We start from the raw sequence: 23,270 nt of genomic DNA on the forward strand, positions 1-23,270 counted from the left end.
GACTTCAAAGGAATTCTACATTTAAGGGAACTGTTACTTGATCTAAGTCATAACAACAACAGGTCCATCCAGAAGCTTTATACATAGAGATGGAAAGACGTCTCATCTGTGTACTCATGCCATTACAGCTTCTGTTCCAGCATCAGCAGCACCACTCAGGCGAAATCCATTTAAAAAGTAGTCAATTTCAGTATATATGTATTTCATTGGCTGATCTCTCCTGATCTGCTTGGAGTTATGATCACATGACCAACCAGTTCATGGCCTCAGCCAATGACCAGATGGGTAATCAGGTGAGTTCAGCCAACAAACTCAGAAGTCCCACCCACTTTAACTGCATTAAAATGGTGGATGCCTTCAACATCCGCGCTGGAATGTATTTTCTCCGGGGTTAAGTCCTTTAACATTCTCTACGGCCGGATATTGGCAGCCACTGATTCCCATGAGGGATCTTACATTTGATTTATAGAAAGTGCAGCCTGACGTCCTCTATGATGATGTAGGCTGGACGGGCAACGACCAGTGGAGGCCGTCTGGCAGAGCAGCCGGGCTGCGGAGGTGCATGCCTGTCAGAGTCAGGGAGCGGATGTGTGAGGAGCTGGCGCAGGAGGGTGCATTGCCCCTGTCTTGTTGCGGCACTCGCCACTCAGACATAGGCAGGCGGGCGTCCAGGCAGTATGGCTCTAACACTGCTGCTCCAGTGGAGTTGGCAGGAGCACTGTGTCACTTTCCCTAATAGCTTTATGATACTGGGGAAGCCTGCTGCTGGACTGGCCTGTGCTCCTTTGGCTCCAGCTCACACTAGTCTTCAAATTCAGACCCTACGCAACCAACAGTGACTAGGGGTCTGGTATCAGTGATGTCACTGGGATCGCTCCACTTCTGACAGGAAAACAAATCCAACACATTTGCGTTGGCACGGCCTGTTCAGTGGTTTTTAAAGTTGACGCAAACAACCCACTTGCGAAAGGCAAAATATTTCAAGCAGTTAAACAGTAGCAGTGACATATGCAGCGGCGTTGTTCCTCTGTGCCTCAGCATTGAAACCTGACCACAGTCAGTGCCGTGGTGGTCAGTGCTCTTGACTTCGAGGCTCACAGTGTTACAGCATTTCCTAGCTGTCTCTATTGCCTTTAGGCCTGGCACAGCAGCTGCACACACTCCACACCTCAGGCAGGCATCAGGGTGTCTATCTGAGACATTATTTTTATTCCTCCATCCACTCTTGGTATCCGGTCAAGCAGAAACTATTCTCTTCTAGCAGGCAGGACTGATTATTTTAGGGATGAACTTGCCTGGGTTGAAGGTGGTATGATTCCCTAATAGAAAATGAATGCACCAACTAACCAATTTCAGTTTGTTAGCTTTTACCTGTTTGTTATCTTTTACCAATTTACCAGTTTCCCCACAGAAATGTGTTCTTTGATCATACAAAAAGTGAATGCAATGATCTTCTTTATTCTGTTAAAGGAAAAATGGGGTGGATTTCTGAGTCAGTGAAGCAGTGAAGTAAACAGGAAAAGGACAACAACACGGCACGTCATATACATTACTTTGACATGTTTGTTCAAAGACAATGACACCAGTGGACACAGGAGAATACAGCACAGGTTCCCTGGATGTCTGCTCACGCATGTAGAGTAAAGCCAACATGACATATTTTAAGTAGACTTCATTGAAAAAGATTATTCAACAGACAGTATATTATATGCATTTTGGGAAAAAAAGGAAAAATAGTCCAGGTGCAGATTTCTGGTGTTATTTTGTAAAACTATGCATGTATTTGCTGAGCCTATTTTTGGACTTAAGAGGAAAGATGGCCAGGCTAGTCCCAATTCTGGAATTGGTATAAAGAAGAATCTACTGACATTGAATGTTTCAGGTCTTCTTCCAACATCTGGACAGTAGGAGAGAAGCACCGATGTCCATTTCATCAGTACACTCTTCTATTAATGGTTTAACCTATCAAGAACTTTAAACTATGTCCAATAGAATTTGCCAGCATCCCATCTCATCTTTTACAGCTCACATTGACTACAGGGGTGTGTGAATATACTGTATTTTCTATTGATTAAACTACGGACTAATATCACAATATTTTTACATGAGTCATTTAACAGACACTCTCATTCAGAGACATTAAAGGAGAAATTCAGATTATTGTTGTTGCTCAAAAAAAGTTGGATAGTTTTATCACCTTGCCAGCTCAAGGATTAAACCGAGCAATCTTTCAGATGCTTGGAAGATCAGGCTACCTACTATCCTTTTGATGTTGTACATTTTTTTTCTTTGATTATATAAGTCGTTAAACATACACATGGGCCTACATTTTATAAGAAATGCTCAAGTGAGTCAAAGATTAAGACGTGCACTCAGATACACATCTCGCTTATCACACTCCGAAACACATCTCGCTTATCTGAGTGCATATCACCCTCCGAAAAAGATCTGCTGTTCTTATCACACTGTTTGCTTAACCAAAAAGTATTTGTCCTACCTTTGTGCTTGGAAAAAAAAAACATCTAGCTTATTTTGCAATAACTAATTAGGATTACATGACATTTACCTTTGTATCCAGATGTTATAAAAGTCAAAAGAGATTACTCGTATTGCCAGATTTCTGCTCAGCCTCGACTACTTCTGCTGGTACCCGGAGGTGGCGTGGTCCATTAAAGCGCAGAACTTTTATAAGTGATCTTCTTCAATTTGATGGTTGCAATGATTTTAAATCCCTTTCGGGCAATATCCTTTTTGAGGGGAAAATCCTTTACTGCTAGTCCTCCAGTCAGATACAACCTATAAGCCTTAACAGGCTAATGGTAATGATGCTTTAGTGAGAAATTGATGAATCATCTTCAACTACGTACACAATTTTAATTGGCTGATAAGGATTAAGTCACAGGACGCGATGAACTGCTTAGCTGGTCAACCCCAAGCATTGAGACTAGTTTTCCCAGGTTGCCCTGAGAAAATGTTGCAGCTAGCCATTGCAGATCAGTGGTTTAAATCAGGGGTGTCCAAACCATTCCATGGAGGGCCGTGTGTCTGCGGGTTTTGGGGTTTACCAATAAATTGGTTCCCAGTTCACACCTACACAACCAGGTGAGGGTAGAAACTAACCAATTAGTAACATAATTACTCAATCGAGTACAAGGTGAGAGCAAAGATCTGCAGACCCACGGCCTTTGGTGGAATGGTTTGGGCAGCCCCGGTTCAAATGAATGGTTTTAGAAGTACCCAACCATGGTCTCAGGGGGTTTGAGAGGAGTTCTGAAAGACACTCCAGTTCCAACTAGAGTGGATGTTGTCAGTATAATGTTTTCTATAAGACATCCACAAATGTTCCCACTATATTTGCACCCAATAAATGCAAACCAAAATAAATACCCAGAACAATTTAGGATAGGGAGTGAAAATAGAAGTAGAGCAAAACAAACATGGGAAAACAAAGATTTCAGGCTTGTACTATCTCAGTAAGTGGGAGACACAACTGAAGGTGTTGCTCTCTCAGAATCTTATATTAACTGAAGCACTATGGTAGTAGATTTTAAATATTAGCTGTCCCAGCCCAGTAAAAGTTATTCATCTTAACAAGGGAACCAGCACAGTTGAAACATGTTAAATAACAAGGAGAACAGTGCAAATCAGACTGGCTGAATCAAAGCAGTCTTCAAATTAGGCAAAGACGTTGCCAGTAACTACAGCTTTTATCGAATTGTATAGCTTTATTGTATTATAATAATATTTTTGTACCACAATAGTTGTGCCCCTTTGTTTCTCAAAAGAGCACAACTATTGTATTTCTCAAATGTGTGTTAAACCCTAATAATAAACACAAGTAATCCTGTTCATCCACACCTAAATCCTTATTGCTCAGTCATTTTTAAACAGAGCATGCTGTCCTAACTTTCTCCCACTTGTTTCTGATAAATACCTGACATCATGGCCTTGGCTGGAAAGAACAGTTGAATGTACATAAAATAAACATGTCTTTGTTAGCCAAATAACAATGCAAACCTGGGGGTTGCATCAGCCAATATCTTGGATTATTTATTTCCCATGATTTAGGGCTAATGAAGTCAAGGGGTGAGTGAAGTGCATTAATAATCGACACACTTGTTCAAATTCATACACATACAGAAAGAAACTGCGGTTAATCCAGATGCATAAAGAAATCCTAATCAGGTCCAGAAATATTGGCACGTTTTTAATAAACTGGGAAGGATCTTATAACATTCCTCTAAATCTTTACAGAGGTTTAATCTTAAGGCAGGGATAACATTAGAAGGCAGCAAAATACTATTTGAAGACTATGCAAGGGTTGTGTAGACTTACTGAGCACTGTAGGTACTGCATAAGCTACGAGTAAACATGTGTGACAAACTGGAGTAATTTCAAGTGTCTTCACTGAAAGTCCTGGACTTCATCTACAAAATGCACTATCTAACAGTGACAATAGAGACAGACAAACGTAGTGACAGACAGATGAACAGAGGAAGGAATCTCTCAGTCAAAAATATCTTTATGCAGCAACTAATGGAACATTTACCATGCCAGCCAAAGAATTGCAATGAGCTAAATAACTCTGGGTGGTTAAATGAGGTGTAAGGAGTGATTTACATAAACACTCCAGGTATTGCAATGAGTGGGGATGGGTTCAGACACAGAGCCAAAGCAGTTTATTTCGTGGGAGTCCCATTTGCATTCATTTAAATATGCTGTCTGAAGAGATAGGATCTATGAACAAAAGTAGTCTTGTTCAGATTCACCCCACATTTTACTCTCTAGAAGTTTATAAAAGTTCCTAATTTAGTCAAGGGCTATATTCACTGAGGTGTATTTTCATAAATCCAGCATTGCTTCGCTAACTGTCAAAATGTATACTTGGTTCTGTTTAAAGCTTCTGTTTTCTATTAGTAAAAAGCAATAGCAAGATGACAACACAAAATCTGACACAGTTACATAATGGGCTTATCCCTACAGTAAAACATGTGTCTATAACAATCCATAATTGATATAGATAGCTAAAGAAAAAATGTTCCTGGAGGACCCTTAAGGGGTTCTTCATATTGAACTGTGGGGTATCCCTTATAAATTATTCATGGATGCCTTTTGAATAACTTTTTAGCATTCATTTTTAGAAGATAGCTATTTAAAAGGGTTCATAAGTGTTCCCCCAATTTGAAGAACCCTATAAGGATCCTCCAAGAACTTATTATTTTGAAACTGTACAGCTACAGTGGGGAGAACAAGTATTTTATACACTGCTGATTTTGCAAGTTTTCCTACTTACAAAGCATGTAGAGGTCTGTAATTTGTATCATAGGTACACTTCAACTGTGAGAGACGGAATCTAAAACAAAAATCCAGAAAATCACATGATATGATTTTTCTATAATTATTATATAATTATAATTTGCATTTTAACCAGTAAGAATTCCGTCTCTCACAGACCTGTTAGTTTTTCTTTAAGAAGCCCTCCTGTTCTCCACTCATTACCTGTATTAACTGCATCTTTTTGAACTCGTTACCTGTATAAAAGACGCTTGTCCACACACTCAATCAAACAGACTCCAACCTCTCTACAATGGCCAAGAACAGAGAGCTGTGTAAGAACATCCATCCATCCATCTTGTTCCGCTTATCCGGGGCCGGGTCGCAGGGGCAGCAGTCTAAGCAGGGATGCCCAGACTTCCCTCTCCCCAGACACTTCCTCTAGCTCTTCCGGGGGGACACCGAGGCGTTCCCAGGCCAGCCGGGAGACATAGTCCCTCCAGCGTGTCCTAGGTCTTCCCCGGGGTCTCCTCCCGGTGGGAAGGGACCGGAACACCTTCCCAGGAAGGCGTTCCGGAGGCATCCGAAAAAGATGCCCAAGCCACCTCAGCTGACCCCTCTCGATGTGGAGGAGCAGTGGCTCTACTCTGAGCTCCTCCCGGGTGACCGAGCTTCTCACCCTATCTCTAAGGGATCGCCCAGCCACCCTGCGGAGAAAACTCATTTCGGCCGCCTGTATCCGGGATCTTGTCCTTTCGGTCATGACCCAAAGCTCATGACCATAGGTGAGAGTAGGAACGTAGATTGACTGGTAAATCGAGAGCTTCGCCTTGCGGCTCAGCTCTTTCTTCACCACGACAGACCGATACATCGACTGCATTACTGCAGAAGCTGCACCGATCCGTCTGTCAATCTCCCGTTCCATCCTTCCCTCACTCGTGAACAAGACCCCTAGATACTTAAACTCCTCCACTTGAGGCAGGCACTCTCCACCAACCTGAAGTGGGCAAGCCACCCTTTTTCCGACTGAGGACCATGGCCTCGGATTTGGAGGTACTGATTTTCATCCCCACCGCTTCACACTCGGCTGCAAACCGTCCCAGTGCATGCTGAAGGTCCTGGTTAGAAGGGGCCAACACGACAACATCATCTGCAAAGAGCAGAGACGAAATCGTGTGGTCCCCAAACCTGACACCCTCCGGCCCCTGCCTGCGCCTAGAAATTCTGTCCATAAAAATTACAAACAGAACCGGTGACAAAGGGCAGCCCTGCCGGAGTCCAACATGCACTGGGAACAAGTCTGACTTACTGCCGGCAATGCGGACCAAGCTCCTGCTTCGGTTGTATAGGGACCTGACAGCCCTTAGCAAAGGACCCAGGACCCCATATTCCCCAAGCACCCTCCACAAGATGCCGCGAGGGACACAGTCGAATGCCTTCTCCAAATCCACAAAACACATGTGGATTGGTTGGGCAAACTCCCATGAACCCTCCAACACCCCGTAGAGGGTATAGAGCTGGTCCAGTGTTCCATGGCCCGGACGAAAACCACACTGTTCCTCCTGAATCCGAGGTTCTACTATCGGCCGTATTCTCCTCTCCTGTGTAAGAACATCAGGGATAAAATTGTAGACTGCACAAGACTGGGATGGGCTACAGGACAATAGGCAAGCAGCTTGGTGAGAAGGCAACAACTGTTGGCACAATTATTAGAAAATGGAAGTTCAAGATGACGGTCAATCTCCCTCGGTCTGGGGCTCCATGGAAGATCTCACCTCGTGGGGCATCAATGATTATGAGGAAGGTGAGGGATCAGCCCAGAACTACATGGCAGGACCTGGTCAATGACTTGAAGAGAGCTGGGACCACAGTCTCAAAGAAAACCATTAGTAACACACTACGCCGTCATGGATTAAAATCCTGCAGTGCACGCAAGGTCCCCCTGCTCAAGCCAACGCATGTCCAGGCACGTCTGAAGTTTGCCAATGACCATCTGGATGATCCAGAGGAGGAATGGAAGAAGGTCATGTGGTCTGATGAGACAAAAATAGAGATTTTTGGTCGAAACTCCACTCGCCGTGTTTGGAGGAAGAAGAAGGATGAGTACAACCCCAAGGATACCATCCCAACCGTGAAGCATGGAGGTGGAAACATCATTCTTTGGGGATGCTTTTCTGCAAAGGCGACAGGACGACTACACCATATTGAGGGGAGGATGGAGGGGGCCATGTATCGTGAGATCTTGGCGAACAACCTCCTTCCCTCAGTAAGAGCATTGAAGATGGGTCGTGGCTGGGTCTACCAGCAGGACAATGACCCAAAACACATAGCCAGGGCAACTAAGGTGTGGCTCCGTGAGAAGCATCTCAAGGTCCTGGAGTGGCCTAGCCAGTCTCCAGACCTGAACCCAATAGAACATCTTTGGAGGGAGCTGAAAATTAGTATTGTCCAGCAACAGCCCCGAAACCTGAAGGATCTGGAGAAGGTCTGCATGGAGGAGTGGGCCAAAATTCCTGTTGCAGTGTGTGCAAACCTGGTCAAGAACTACAGTAAACGTATGATCTCTGTAATTGCAAACAAAGTATTCTGTACCAAATATTAAGTTCTGCTTTTCTGATGTTTCAAATACTTATGTCTTGCAATAAAATGCAAATGAATTACTTAAAAATCATACAATGTCATTTTCTGGATTTTTGTTTTAGATTCCATCACTCATAGTTGAAGAGTACCTGTGATAAAAATTATAGACTTCTACATGCTTTGTAAGTGGGAAAACCTGCAAAATAGGCAGTGTATCAAATACTTGTTCTCCCCACTATAAGGGGAAAGGCTTCCCTTAAAAGTATAAGGAAAAACAGTTCTGCAGACTAGTCTTCTATATTTCATTGTCCTTTTCAGCTTCTTGGATAATTACAATGTTTTATGAGTTTATACTAAGCATAAAAATCATCAGCTTCAAATCATTATTTCCCTCCAAACCACAAGAGAAGCAGCGGAGGGTCAAATTAGTTATAATTTGTGCAAATTATTTGCCTCTATAAATATACAGGGAAGACATTTGATGGCATCAGCCCAACATGTGTATACGGCTCAGAGAAGAGTGTTGGACAATTCAATGAGGAAAAAATTTGAAATATGGACCACCTAAAAGTATGATATTCTGTTATAGCATCCCAAACAAAAAACACTATAGTTAAAGTGTATTACACTGCTCAAAATATTTTGGGGGACACTTAAATCACACTTTTGGTCTCAATGAACGAAATATATTCCAGATCAAAATCTTTACTGTACATTGTGTAATTCGTTGAGAACAAAATGATGTAACTATGATCAATGGAAACCAAAATCACCAACTGATGGAGGGCTGGATTCAAACTCACACAAAAATCTAAGTAAACAATTGAAATCAAACGCTGTTCCAACTTCTGTGAATTTCATCACGGCAACTCATAATGTGACTCAGTGTGTATTGCCCCACGTGCCTGTATTTACTCCCGAAAACCTTTGGGCATGCTCCTGATGAGATGATGGATGGTGTCCTGGGGGATCTCCTCCCAGACCTGGATCAGGGCATCAGTGAGCTCCTGGACAGTGTGTGGTCCTACTTGGCGGCATTGAATGCACCGACACCTAACATACACAAATGGATTCAGGTCTGGGGAACGTGAGGGCCAGTCAATGGCATCAATGTCTTCGTCATCTAGGAACTGCCTATACACTCTGGCCACCTGAGGCCGGGCATTGTCCTGCACCAGAGAAACCCAGGGCCCACCACACCAGCGTATGGTCTGATGATGGGTCTGAGGATTTCATTCCGGTACCTAACAGCACCTAACTTTGAGGATAATATGTTTCTTAGATTATATAATCTGAAATTCTTTAAAAGTTTAGTACTTCTTTCAAACATTTTTGTTGAATTACTTTTTTTAATTGTTTACTTGTGATCCCTTTTGTTAAAGCCGAATATATCCTCAGTATATCAGTATGGATTGAACCTGTAGAGGAAATTAAACCAAAAAAAGCATGTCTAGAAATGTTTTTTTCATGCCAATCATACCAACTTAGAGAGTATTATTTCCAACATCCTCAAGTGGGAGGACAACATCACAGCAATAAACCAGAAAGAATACTTGAGGCAGGTGAAGAAAAACACAAAACCTCCCAGTCAATCTTATGCTGGCGTTGTGCATCAATCTTAAGTCCATCCTCACCTCCTCTATCATATTTGGGACTGCATCTGCCCACTGCAAGGAAAAACGGAAATGCACTGTACGGTCCTCAGAAAGGTTTACTGAGGCCTCCATGCTGGATCAGAATGCCTAGTTTCCTACCAACAGTTGTTCCAGCTATCTATCTAGTAATATGTTCTGTCACTCTGACATCATTGTTTTCCTCTGTTCAGTATAGTATGCAGCATGGTTGCTTTGCAGTAGATATTCCATTGTTTACGTATGTGTCAATATGTTGTGAAACAAACCCATTCTTGCCAGTATTATATATTCCAGCCCTTCATGTTAACAAAGCCAAAGATTAGTAAAAATGTAGATACAATGCATCTCTGTAGATAATACAATTCTGTCACCATTTGGCACCCCCCCTATATAGCCAATAATCCTGGGCTGGTGTTGTTACAAGTGGCCTGCAGTTGTGAGGCTGGTACTATAAAGACAATAATCCTGGGCTGGTGTTTGTTACATGTGGCCTGCAGTTGTGAGGCTGGTACTATACAGACAATAATCCTTGGCTGGTATTGTTACATGTGGCCTGCAGTTGTGAGGCTGGTACTATACAGACAATAATCCTGGGCTGGTGTTTGTTACATTTGGTCTGCAGTTGTGAGGCTGGTACTATACAGACAATAATCCTGGGCTAGTGTTTGTTACATTTGGTCTGCAGTTGTGAGGCTGGTACTATAAAGACAATAATCCTTGGCTGGTATTGTTACATGTGGCCTGCAGTTGTGAGGCTGGTACTATACAGACAATAATCCTGGGCTGGTGTTTGTTACACGTGGCCTGCAATTGTGAGGCTGGTACTATACAGCCATTAAGCTGTCGCAACTGCTACAAGAATGTCGACCAGAGCTGCTGTTAGAGAATTCAATGTTAATTTAATAGTTTTGGAGAAACTGGTATTACAATCTGGCCTCACAACTGCAGGCCACATGTAACCAGCCCAGTATCTTTATATCTGGCTTCTTTAACGGTAGGACTATCAGTGAACATACACCACCCCTCAACAGCTGATTAAACTGTTTCTGACTGAAACAATTTTCTGCATTTCATGTCAATTATATATTCACTTATATATTATACATATAATTTACATATATAGCCCCACTGCTTTATATTCTCATCTGTGTACTCAATTATATATTATACATATTATTTAACAAATATAGCCCCAACGCTTTATATTCTCATCTGTATACTCACTTATATATTATACATAAGTATTTGATCAGAAAAGCAGAACTTAATATTTGGTACAGAAACCTTTGTTTGCAATTAGAGATCGTACGTTTCCTGTAGTTCTTGACCAGGTTGGCACACACTGCAGCACGGATTTTGGCCCACTCCTCCATACAGACCTTCTCCAGATCCTACAGGTTTCGGGGCTGTCGCTGGGCAATACAGACTTTCAGCTCCCTCCAAAGATTTTCTATTGGGTTCAGGTCTGGAGACTGGCTAGGCAAGTCCAGGACCTTGAGATGCTTCTTACGAAGCCACACCTTAGTTGCCCTGACTGTGTGTTTTGGGTCTTTGTCATCCTGGAAGTTCCAGCAAACGGCCCATCTTCAATGCTCTTACTGAGGGAAGGAGGTTGTTGGCCAAGATCTCGCAATACATGGCCCCCTCCATCCTCCCCTCAATACGGTGCAGTTGTCATGTTACCTTTGCAGAAAAGCATACCCAAAGAATGATGTTTCCACCTCCATGCTTCACGGTTGGGATGGTGTTCTTGGGGTTGTACTCATCCTTCTTCTTCCTCCAAACATGGCGAGTGGAGTTTAGACCATAAAAGCTACATTTTTTCTCATCAGACTACATGACCTTCTCCCATTCCTCCTCTGGATTATCCAGATGGTCATTGGCAAACTTCAGACGGGCCTGGACATGCGCTGGCATGAGCAGGGGGACCTTGCGTGTCCCGCAGGATTTGAATCCATGACAGCGTAATGTGTTACTAATGGTTTTCATTGAGACTGTGGTCCCAGCTCTCTTCAGGTCATTGACCAGGTCCTGCCGTGTAGTTCTGAGCTGATCCCTCACCTTCCTCATGATTATTGATGCCCCACGAGGTGAGATCTTGCATGGAGCCCCAGACCGAGGGAGATTGACCGTCATCTTGAACTTCTTTCATTTTCTAATAATTGCACCAACAGTTGCTGCCTTCTCACCAAGCTGCTTGCCTATTGTCCTGTAGCCCATCCCAGCCTTGTGCAGGTCTACAATTCTATCCCTGATGTCCTTACACAGCTCTCTGGTCTTGGCCATTGTGGAGAGGTTGGAGTCTGTTTGATTGAGTGTGTGGACAGGTGTCTTTTATACAGGTAACGAGTTCAAACAGGTGCAGTTATTACAGGTAATGAGTGGAGAACTGGAGGGCTTCTTAAAGAAAATCTAACATGTCTGTGAGAGCCGGAATTCTTACTGGCTGGTAGGTGATCAAATACTTACATCATGCAATAAAATGCAAATTAATTATTTAAAAATCATTCAATGTGATCTTCTGGATTTTTGTTTTAGATTCAGTCTCTCATAGTTGAAGTGTACCTATGATAAAAATTACAGACCTCTACATGCTTTGTAAGTAGGAAAACCTGAAAAATCAGCAGTGTATCAAATACTTGTTCTCTCCACTGTAGCTCCCCTTGCTCTTATACCAACCTGGAGTAGAATAGTCTGATAGCTGGGATAATTCAGAGTAGGCAGCGAGATTCATTTTAGCTAACCTTAGTTGGGCGAGTTTTTGGCAGTAGCTGCAGGGATTGGGAATGACTGAGTGGCAAAATATTGAACAGACAATGATACTGAATTGAGGTGGTCACGTATAACCCCTGGTTGGTTTATTGCAAGTTGTTGCCTACAAGTTGTTGGAAGAGGCTTTGGGCATTTGAAATGGGTGTTCCACTGCATAGACAGATTTGGACACTGTCCTGGTCTAGGCTATGTTTGATAGCGAGAGATGGTGGTGATTTTGAAAGCCTAGTGAATGGGTTCAGGCTTTGCGATATACTCTTTCCAATCAATCAAATCAAATTTATTTTATGAAGCCCTTTTTAAATCAGCAGCTGTCACAAAGTGCTTTTCCAAACACCCAGCCTGAAACCCCCAAAAATAAGCAAAAACAGAGTTGATGCACAGTGGCTAGGAAAAACTCCCTAAAATGGTCGAAACCTAGAGAAGAACCCAGTTCTCTTCTGGCAGTGCAAGGTTTAAGAGTAAAAAACATTTGAAGAGTAAAGACTGTAATAATGAATAAATGCATGTGGGCTGTGTCCTGAGTCCATAAAACATTGTCTAAGTCTGCTTCATGACCAGTTGGACAAGGACAGGTACAATCAGATGGGGTCAGTGGAGTGACAGCCAGAATCGTCAGGTATCATCAACTACTTTTGCCAGACTCGGTTTCCACAGTCATAGTTGGTAGAGCTAATTTAGCATCGGACTAATGTTGGCAGCTGGTCAGTAGAACATTTTCTCGGCTTCTTGTAAACCCTTACAAGAGTTTAATTAACTGTATTGAACGTTCGTATTTGTCTACTTGGTGGTGGGAGAGGTTGACACCCTTCTGGCTGTAACTATGTGTGCATCACAGAGTCGGAGCACCCCTACAAAATCAACAATGTACCTCGTAGATGCGTCAGTGAAAGAAATATTGCTTTTGACACCCTAAGACTGAACATGGTTTATCTGAGGCTTAGGTGGAGAAGGGAAAAAAGGTCCGAAACAGCCTGAGCTCAACTGGGCTGCGGTGTAAAGCAAGACCAGGGGCTGGGCCCCTGGCGGGGGCAGTGCTTCATGTCTGTAAATAGAGCCCACCTCAGATTGATACTCCTACAAAAGAACAAGTCGAGGGGTTATTTTGACAGCAGATGCAGGCCATACATAATTAAAATTGGCTAAGTGCCTGGGCGCAATGCCTTGGTCACTTTTACCTCCCACATGTTCCCTCTCTCCATTAGCTGCAGGGCAAAAGGGGTAGAATATGACGTATTTTATGGTTAAATGTCACGCATTCCCTGATAACAGGAGAGAATTTGCTGTCCTGTGTGGTTCAGAGATTTGCAGGGCCAATATTTGACAATTCTTGTGACAGCTTGAGACAGTGTATTTGACAAAGACATCTGATTGTCTTGGTGATAGGGGTTATATGGAATACAGAGCACACTATGGGTTTTTGTTCACAAAAGCAATTGAGGGGGAAATGTTTGCATGTCCAGTTTCCTTTAAATCAACTGATAATATCGTAAAAGGTTAAAAATCTCAAACAACAAGTGTGAAGTAACCAAGATAGGTGGGGCATCATTGAAAAACAGTGTTTGAGGACGAATTTAGGATATTTCCAGACAGTGTAATCGCAGGGGGAATTATAATGTATGTTGATCAATGAACATGAAGGAAGACTGAGCCTATATATTGCTTTGCATTAAGTTCATATGAATCTTGGAGAAGTAGACTGCTGAATGATAGTGTGATTATATTTCTGTGTATACACATATAGTATATACATCAACTATGATAGTGTAAACAATTTCCAAAGATTTCTAAGAGTTGTTCTGTGTTGCTGGCCAATACAAGGCTGCGATCATGATATGCTGATTTATGTTACTCACCATAAATCAGTGTCCCGGTGGTTCTCCACAACTTCTGTCCAATGATATATGGTCCGTTGAATCAGCATGTTATGTTCCGGGGCTCCATGGTCATTTAGGATTATATTTTTTATATTTGATTCATACAAAATGAAATCCAAATGCAATTGGTCCAGTGCATTGGCAAGGCTTTCAGCATACACAGCTTGTCACGTGTCAAAGTGTCAAGGTGGATGTTTTGATCTGCCGTGGTATATCTGACTTCAACAAAGGTAGCTTGATCAAATCCCTGAACCAGTCTGAGCTCTGTTGTTCTGTCCCTGAGCAAGGCAGTTAAACTTCATAGCATCATGTACGAAATCTTAGAGTAATCCTAGAGTAGTTATACCCCATATTTGTACAATGTATTGTAAACATGTTTTTTCATTAAATACATACAATATCCTATTGGAAAATCCATTCCAAGCCTAAGGTTGATATGTACCGATTTGTTAGGGTCAATACCTAGTTTAACCATCAACAAAGCCTTCACCCCACCCACAAGTTATTTAACAGTAAAAATGCAAATATGTTGCAAATGATCGTCATCAAGGTAATTAAAGATCTCAAGACATGCACAAATAAACCCAGAATAACTCGTGAACACATGCAGGAACATAAACAAGTTATTTGGACAGTGACAAATTTGTTGATTGTGGTTGCTCTGTATTCTAGCACTTTGTGTTTTAAATATTACACTCACTATGGTGCAGACTGTAATCTTAAAGTTTTAAATTACTTTACTGTAAATGTCAGCATGTTTTGTACATAGTCGTACAAAACATTTAAGAGTTCTTAGTGTCTAAGTTAGACAATTAGCTTCACAGCTGTTTCTTATTAGCCAGGTGTGTTTGTTTCCTCATTAGTGTATGTACAAAAGAGTTGTCAATGCGTATTCTATAATTCATTTGACTGTTGTTATTCAGACAAAACAACCTGGTTATCATGAGGCAGATACATCAGAATACATCAACCAGGCAGATAGCCAGAACACTAGGCATGCAAAAATAACTGTTATGTTAGATTAGGGTGAGCTCAGCAATGGCAACCCGCTGGAAGATTCAACCATGGCCCTGTTTAAAGGGATAGTTCGTCCAAAATTCATAGTTTTCGTCCAAATTTCACAGTCATTTTTTCAAACAATCTATTATTCAGCTCTGTCCAACTCTGTAATTAGCGTTATTAGCATCGTCCAAATTCATGAATGGAAACATTTCGTACCGCTATCGCAAAGCTGCATTGCATGTGGAAAACTACTCCAAAACACTTCAAACTACATTCAGTAATCTTGTGTGGTAGCAACATAATGCTAATTTTAAAAACATCTAACAATGCATCCATTATAATGATATGGATGATAAAGTCAGAGCCATAGGATGCTCTAAATGTTATGGACAATTTAAAAACTATAAATAGTCAAGTTTCATTTTGGAGAAGATAACCAGGATTTGAACTGGGCAGTCAGTGACACTCCCCAGTGGGCCACCGCTGAACTTCACTCAAGGCTGTAGTAGCAGTAGAGTCCACGATGAGTACTGAAAGAGTTACTACCAAAAACGACGGAACATTTCCATGGTAACTACCAACTACGCTAACTTCCAACAAGTGACGCCACTTGGTATTGCACCTGCTTATTAAAACCTGAGTCAGTAAATTGTTTGTGACGTGACTGCACAGGTTTTGTTCAATAACCTGTGACAGTGTGTCGGTGCCTAGCGTCATGTGATCAGAAGTGTTTCGGAAACACCTCTCGGGAACATTGTTTCGATGCAGCAAGTGTCAAACAGATCCGAACTGCATCCAGCGTGAGTGTCGAGCAGCCCATCACTACAACTAGTGATGGTGAGATGAGGCTTTCTGAATCTCTGAGGCTTTCCAGGCAGTTGTGCTTATTACTCGAGACCTCACACAGCACAGTGCTCACTAGGGACACCTGTGGTTAATATAATTCCAAGCAACCAAATCATAAAATAGCTACGTGTCAGGCAGTATGCCTATGGTTGCTAGTACCTAGTAGTGTTGAGACAACCACAAATTGATATCGCATTATATACAATACTAAGAAGCTGTAGTTACAATCATCGTCAGGCCAGGTACAATTCATTATTTTGGACAAAATAAATTTTACAAGGCAACGCTGTGTGGTGTCTCAAACACAGGACCTTTGTATCCACCAGCTGAGCGTACTACACAAAACTCCAAATAGATAACGCTGAATATGGCCTATATGTATTCAAACTATGTAGTTATGCGTGATTGACTGCAAATGAAAAAAGACTGAAAGGCCACATTTGTGCCTGCTCCTAAAGGGAATCAGGGCATCTGTAACTGAAGAAGAGCGATTCTGTACAGGTGAGGAAAAAGAATGTGCTGTTGTGACTGCACAGAAAAAGACTTAATGAAAACCTCTTACAAACTCCTCTGACCAGAAATGTGTAAAGAAATTTCAAAATGAAGAACAAAAATCCCTCAATGAAATCCTCGGATAAACTCTCAAAATGTACCTCAACCTCTCTGTACTCTCTTAGCAACAACCAACCAATCAATCAAAGACAATCCATGAAGAAGGGTTGCTACCTGATATCCAAAACCCAAAACCGACACACGAGGTGAAACGATCATGTGGATGTACACACGAGCGAGACCTCATTTGTCATCAATCACGCGTTTCTCTGAAAACAACACAAGCCTCGAGCGCAGCCTCAGAGGAAATGACCCTACCTACTCGCCAAATGCCTCGTAGCCTCGATTCCTTGGATCCAGACGTTAGATCACTACTTAGAACACATCGGACACATTTCACTACAGAACCTGTTACACTGATAGACACGTGCACCATTTACACATATAGAATTTGGCCAGTTTGTCAGCTTTGTCTGTCTTGTCATTAGGGCATCTTCTGTTTATTGTTTTGGCTATGTCCAGTTGTTAAGGTTCTAGATATGTCTCATTATCTGTCTTTGTTCCATGTTTGTGCCAGGGAAAAGGGGACAGTACCTTGGGAGTGTTTAGGCCAGAGGGCCTTGGGCATACATACACTCACCTAAAGGATTATTAGGAAAACCTGTTCAATTTCTCATTAATGCAATTATCTAATCAACCAATCATATGGCAGTTGCTTCAATGCATTTAGGGGTGTGGTCCTGGTCAAGACAATCTCCTGAACTCCAAACTGAATGTCAGAATGGGAAAGAAAGGTGATTTAAGCAATTTTGAGCATGGCATGGTTGTTGGAGCCAGATGGGCCGGTATGAGTTTTTCACAATCTGCTCAGTTACTGGGATTTTCACGCACAACCATTTCTAGGGTTTACAAAGAATGGTGTGAAAAGGGAAAAACATCCAGTATGCGGCAGTCCTGTGGGCGAAAATGCCTTGTTGATGCTAGAGGTCAGAGGAGAATGGGCTGACTGATTCAAGCTGATAGAAGAGCAACTTTGACTGAAATAACCACTCGTTACAACCGAGGTATGCAGCAAAGCATTTGTGAAGCCACAACACGCACAACCTTGAGGCGGATGGGCTACAACAGCAGAAGACCCCACCGGGTACCACTCATCTCCACTACAAATAGGAAAAAGAGGCTACAATTTGCACGAGCTCACCAAAATTGGACAGTTGAAGACTGGAAGAATGTTGCCTGGTCTGATGAGTCTCGATTTCTGTTGAGACATTCAGATGGTAGAGTCAGAATTTGGCATAAACAGAATGAGAACATGGATCCATCATGCCTTGTTACCACTGTGCAGGCTGGTGGTGGTGGCGGCGATCCTCTAATGCACCATGTCACAAAGCTTGAATCATTTCAAATTGGTTTCTTGAACGTGATAATGAGTTCACTGTACTGCATCTTTGGGATGTGGTGGAACGGGAGCTTCGTGCCCTGGATGTGCATCCCACAAATCTCCATCAACTGCAAGATGCTATCCTATCAATATGGGCTAACATTTCTAAAGAATGCTTTCAGCACCTTGTTGAATCAATGCCACGTAGAATTAGGGCAGTCCTGAAGGCGAAAGGGGGTCAAACACAGTATTAGTATGGTGTTCCTAATAATCCTTTAGGTGAGTGTATACCCGTAGAGAACCTCTGTCTATATACCCAAGGTAAGACCTGAGCAGCCCACACTGTGTATTTAAGACAGAGATTAGTGCTTCTCTATAGACTTGAACTCTGCAGATTGAAAAGTATTATATTGGTCACTTCAGAGCACCAACCTCATCATAATTGAAGCATTTAAACATACAAATTAGAAATAAAGGTACAAGGCTATGGGTTAATGGATAAATGTACATACTATGAATACACTTGGTGCAATGTTGTTAGTTGTTAAGAACATATAGGTAAAGGATGCACAAAATCAACAAAAGGTTGACCTACCCTTATATACAATGGGTGATAATGGGATTTTGAGTGGTGAGAATATAATAATACTGGATTCAATGTTGACATACATATTTACAACTTAAGTACAAAATGTACACATTGACAATTGACAAAGTACAGATGCAGGTATATGAGCAGAGTTCTGAAGGCAGTATAGTGCAGCTTATTAGTAAATCGTTTGGAGGTATTATTAGTGCATGTGGGACACATGCATGTTGCTCAGTGCCACACCAGAAGGACACAATTGCTCAGGTGTCAATATTTGTTTGTTATGATTGACCTATGTTGCCAGCCTAACCCCTGCTTGCCAGAGGGGCTTTTCTGGAACAGTGGGTGACCAGAGTGTGGGGGTTCAGCAATAATTTTGCCTGCACGCCTCCTGGCCCTGGATTCATGTAGGTTATTGATGGAGGGCAGGTACTGTAGCGGACAATGACCTTTTCTGCAGACCTTAATGTGAGACAGTTTTCCCCTGCAGTGGCCAGATGCAGACCCAAAGGAGGAGGAGGTTAGGATGGGCCTGTGCTGTTACAATCCCTCATGACCGTCAATGTAGAACTTGGGTACTGTACTTACGTTCAAATTAGTCACTGGACCAACCACAAACCGTTGACAGAGATTCTATGCAATTTAAACATGAACCAAAAGAACTGCTCAGAATTTGTGGGTTTATAGAAAGGTTTGCATTGCAACATTTACACAGTAGTCACATCATTAACCCAAATTGACATAAACACATAATACCACCCTTGGACCTATTTCAGTTTTGAGGAATTCTATCAAAGCACTACATTTGGATGTTTTCAGGACAAATATTCAGGTCACCTGATCATGACAAAACACTACCATGACATTAAAAAAAAACACTACATCTAGAAAACGATACAAGGAGGTATTTCTGGAAATGCTACCCCACTTAAACAACATTTGTCAACAAACAACAACACAAGCGTTGTCACGATGTACGACAGAAACAAGATTGAAGCGCAGAACAGAGGACACTTAATGAATGAAACAACACAGACAGGAGCGAAACAGAATACTTGATGAAAGCACTGGGACAGAAACAAAATAAAAGACGGAACCAGAACAGAACTACGTGACATTGGGGTAGAACCAAAACAAAGACCAACAATGGGGAAGCAGGAACTTAAATATGGTCCGTGATGAGGGAACAAGTGTGGGTAATAATGAACGGAAACAGGTGTCTGTGATGAAGTGAGGGAGAGAGGGCGTTGTATTCACTGGCACGGCTGTGATGAGCTGAGGGAGAGAGGGCGTTGGATTCACTGGCACGGCTGTGATGAGTTGAGGGAGAGAGGGCGTTGGATTCACTGGCACGGCTGGCTGCCGTGCCTGAACGTGACAAGCATTTACTTTGGCTGCAAAGTAATGCTTTGTAGTCCGTTCCATTAGTTCTGTTTTTATGAATGAAATTTTGTAAAGCCTCCATGTGGCTGATGTCCTTGTTTGATACAGACATTTAAACGTCTTTTAGAAATCTTCCTTAAGCAGATACATGGTCACGGTGTTAACATTTTACCAGAAGGGCCAATTTCACCAACAAGGATTAAAGCCTAGTGTAGGACAAAAAAAAAGAGCTTTATTCATTAAGTCCTAGACTAGGCTTAATTTGTGTCTTCGAAACATCACATAAAAGCATACAATTCTGGAAGGGTTTTGTTGGTAGGTTTTTAAAGTTTGTTTAATGTTTTCCACAGCAGATAAAAACTAACTAAATAACTTCACAATAAGATTTTTTTTTTTTGACATGCTTTAATATGGTGATATTGAACCATAAATGTTTCAACTGTAGTATGCTGAAGAGCATTTCAGACAGAGGGAATTACTGCTGATCCTAATAAAACTTGTTTAAATATGAATGTGAGGCGATCACTCAGCCATGCAAATAGAGAAATAATGTACTCAGTAAATTAGATCATGGACAGATCTTACCTGAAAGGGTCAATGCTAGCATGACTGATGATTGCATTTGAGTCACAACCGACAACAGTTGTCTAAAACGTCCATTGGATTAGACAGCCAATGCCAGCAGCAGAACCAAGAAGGCTGTTGATGCATTCTAGTTGGACAAATAAACAAACCCCGGCTTCAGTGTACATCTCCTAGACAAACGAGAATACTCCTTTTTTGGGGGTTGCTTTTAATTTCTAAAGCGACTCAGAGAAATTTTCTACGATTGCTGGTTCATCTGGTATTTTGTGAACAGACAAATACAGAGGAAGTTGTTGCTTCTGGATTCTACCAGTGAAATTTAAATCAGCTTATTCTAGATTCTGATGAGATTTTTGTATTTTTATGATAAAAATGTATCATGGTGAAGTGCACAAGGTGTACACTACACACATGGTAAATGATGTAAATGTATGCATCATTTAGAATGGAAAGGTTTGACATGTTATTTTAACTGCTGCAGATTTATTTTTACCTACTTGTCTTAGGTTATTTTGTTTCTGTCACAGAACGGAATACTGTTCGTATATGCCATGACAGGTTCACTACAGTCCAATCACTCTGCCTTTGAAAGCTTTGTGGTAAATATTGCATTTAACTGGGTAATATTTTAAGTACGGTTCAGCACACCGAAATCTATTTCTGGGTCCTGCCTTCCTAAAACAATTTGATATGATACAGAAAAAATACATATCTTAAAAACCTGCATCATAAATCTTCTGTCCAAATTCATAATTTTCTAGTATTTTATGTCATTTTGTTACATAAGATTCATTGCTAAACCTTTTAAAACTATCTTGAATTAATATACAGCATACATTAATTAATATACATTAATTTATAATATGCTACAGCACAGATGGAATGAGGAAGCGTGGAGGTCTCAGAAGTATTGTAAAGGAAATGGAAAGAAGCAAGTTGTGTTAAGAAAAGTTGATCTCAAATGTATACAACTTCTCTAATTATGTTGTCAGCAACATTCTACGTTGACACATGGTTCCCTCAGGCTTCAACAGATGTGAAGCTATTAATATTCATATGATTTCACAGCAGGTAACTTTTAAAATACGCTCTTTGCATACCATAGTTGCCCAGTGTACCCCTTCACTCCCTTCTCATTTCTCTTCTTGACACTCATGATTTCTGAACTGCAAACCCAATTATTATTATTATTAATAATAATAGAACTAAAACCATTTACAATTTTCAGCATTCACAGTGTTGCTGGCATTGTTGTGACAACATGAATATGTTCCTGTGATTATCCCACTCTGCTGCCGTGTTCATAACCATATGAGGTAGGAATTTACCGGTCATAAAGTTTCTGTTGTAAACAATTTTTGAAATGAAGTTTTTTTTAATAGCCAAAAAGCTGTAAACTAAAAGTACAGACATCATACTTGTAAGAAAAATACATAGTAAAGAAAACAAGGATAGCTTTTTATAAATCATGTTTGCTATTGCATTTTACTGCATAAAATGTTGAAACAGAGTTAAATACTTAATTAAGTGACATCACAAGTCACCATGTGTGGGAACCAGGTGCTTAGACTGATAGACTAGTTTCCTATTAGTAATTACCTGTTGGAGTGTGAGTGGAGTTTTCCCACTCGAATGTGGTAAATTCAGATGGAAAACGTAGCATGACACTGCACCATTCAGTGCGACTGGTTCATTTGTTACTATACAGAGAGCATGTTACGCTTGTCGAATGGTAGGCTACTTTCTCAACTCCCACTCCATGGACATTTGATGACCTGTTACTGTTAAAGGCCCACTCACTAATATATGTTGTACTGAGGATGTATGTTCTATTACCATGACTCAAGTAAGAAAATGTACAGTAAAGTCCAATATGTGTCTTTTGCCCTTATCCCATCATAAAACATCATGATATGAGTGATTTAAAAACAAGATTTACACACTGGTGTTTAGGTCATACTATAGCTAAGTAGCATAAGTTATCTCAGTCTTCATCTGTCTTCCTTAAACAAGCATAGCCATTTAATATTATATATTTCAACATTCTTATTCACTGATATGAAAGATAATTTATTTCCATGTATTCCAAAACCTTACCTTAAGCGATGCTTTCTAAAAACAATTGACAAAAGCAAGAATTTTATCAGCCAGTTTTATGTTTTTGCTAACAATTTTTTTTTTCTTTTTCTCAGTTTAATGCTGTGGGAAGACGGAATTCTACACTGGGCTTGTAATTTCATTTTCCACCCACGCTCTACCAAAGTGTTCTATTCTAGTAGCTTTGTTGGTCTACTCAGCTATGTCTAGCTGGTTGAGAGAACGCCAAGAGTGTGCAAAGCTATCATGGGTGGTTTCTGAAAAATTCTGTACTGATGTCTTCACTATAATTCTAAAATGTGGTGGAAAATAGTAAAAATAAAGATATAGGGGTCCAAACTATTCACTGGTATTGTAATTAAACTTTACATATTTTGCTTATATCAGGAAATGTAATAATCATAGGGAACATGCTGCCGATCCAACCCACCCTGACTTCATGTCACAGCAGCTGCAGATAAAATGTGGTATTGTATAATGTGCAACGACTTAGGTGACTTCTTTCGACTGATCCTTAAAATTGTTTTTGAACTTAAACTTTTTTAAGGTTTGCAAGCATGGCCCCAATATTTCAATGTCTATTATTTCTGTCAAATCTTCAATGAGTTTCCTTCACATCAGGAAACATCACTAGCCTAGAGGATAGAGATTTTTCACAACTGTTTTACTCAGATCTAAAGCAAACAGGCCCTTGAAGG

At 41.2% G+C, this 23,270-nt stretch overlaps 1 protein-coding gene across 2 annotated transcripts in view; it reads right to left on the reverse strand.

The window, feature by feature from the left end:
* elfn1a (extracellular leucine-rich repeat and fibronectin type III domain containing 1a) overlaps positions 1–23,270 on the reverse strand; it is a 185,466-nt gene that overhangs the window by 91,986 nt on the left and 70,210 nt on the right. The gene's annotated exons all lie outside the window — the stretch shown is intronic.

This window comes from Esox lucius, chromosome 11 (genome assembly GCF_011004845.1).
Source record: "Esox lucius isolate fEsoLuc1 chromosome 11, fEsoLuc1.pri, whole genome shotgun sequence".
In the NCBI taxonomy this organism is placed as follows: domain Eukaryota; kingdom Metazoa; phylum Chordata; class Actinopteri; order Esociformes; family Esocidae; genus Esox; species Esox lucius.